Source organism: Camelina sativa, chromosome 1, assembly GCF_000633955.1.
Source record: "Camelina sativa cultivar DH55 chromosome 1, Cs, whole genome shotgun sequence".
NCBI lineage: Eukaryota > Viridiplantae > Streptophyta > Magnoliopsida > Brassicales > Brassicaceae > Camelina > Camelina sativa.
The window spans coordinates 6,967,018-6,967,907 of NC_025685.1; the positions used below are offsets into that span (position 1 = coordinate 6,967,018).

General features: G+C 35.3%; 1 pseudogene; it reads right to left on the minus strand.

Moving 5' to 3' along the window:
* Window positions 1-554, minus strand: part of LOC104780708 — a 13,687-nt pseudogene extending 13,133 nt beyond the window's left edge.

Below are 890 nucleotides of genomic sequence, written 5' to 3' on the forward strand. Positions count from 1 at the left end.
AAAAATAAAAAAAAAAAAAAAAAAAGAGATTCACAATACGGTTAACACTCGTAGTATAACTAAACTCTAATCCCAACAATTAAAACAAAGCAGGACCACAATTAAAACCAAATTAAGTATCATGAATAAAGAAAAAAAAGGGGGAGGGATGAAAGAAAAAAACCTGTGAACAGTGTCTTTGAATTTCTCTTCGTCGAGAAATTGAAGTATCAAAAAGACGAGTTCTCTGCTGAGCGACGACATACTAATCTTCTTCTTCTTCTTTTACTACTAGAGACTCGAAAAGTAACAGATCGATCACAATACAACGAGAGTTAGGGTTTCTTTTTTTTCTTCAATTATAAACACATCCTCCTCCTCCTCCTCCTCCTCACACCCATTTTAAAGAACAAAAAAAAAACAGATCTAAGAAAAAAAAACAAAAACGAAATCGATCGAATTGAAGAGAAGAAGAAACGAATCCCCCTCTCCAGGTGGCACGAGATGCGCACGTGTGAGAATATACCAGAGAGAGAGAGAGAGGGGCTCCCGAGGAGGAGGATTAAAAAGAAAAGTTTTTATTTATTATACCTGGTGGGTTGGGTTGGGTTGGTTGGTTGAATTTGACTTTGAACAAATAGAGAGAGAAGCAGAGAGAGCGAAGAAGAAGAAGAAGAAGAAGAAGACTTTGGAGAAGAAGAGAGAGAGAGACGTGGGGAGAGGATGATGGCTATTTATGCCGATTCTTTCTGATGTTGTCTCGTTTTCGGAGTTTCCTTTTTTTTTTTTTTTGGATTTATTTGTTTTTTCTTTCCATTTATTATTATTATTTAATTGTGTGGTCGTTGGGCGTCTATATTTACAAATTTAATTATTTACTTTAATAGAAGCGTGTATTTTGTAGATAGAGG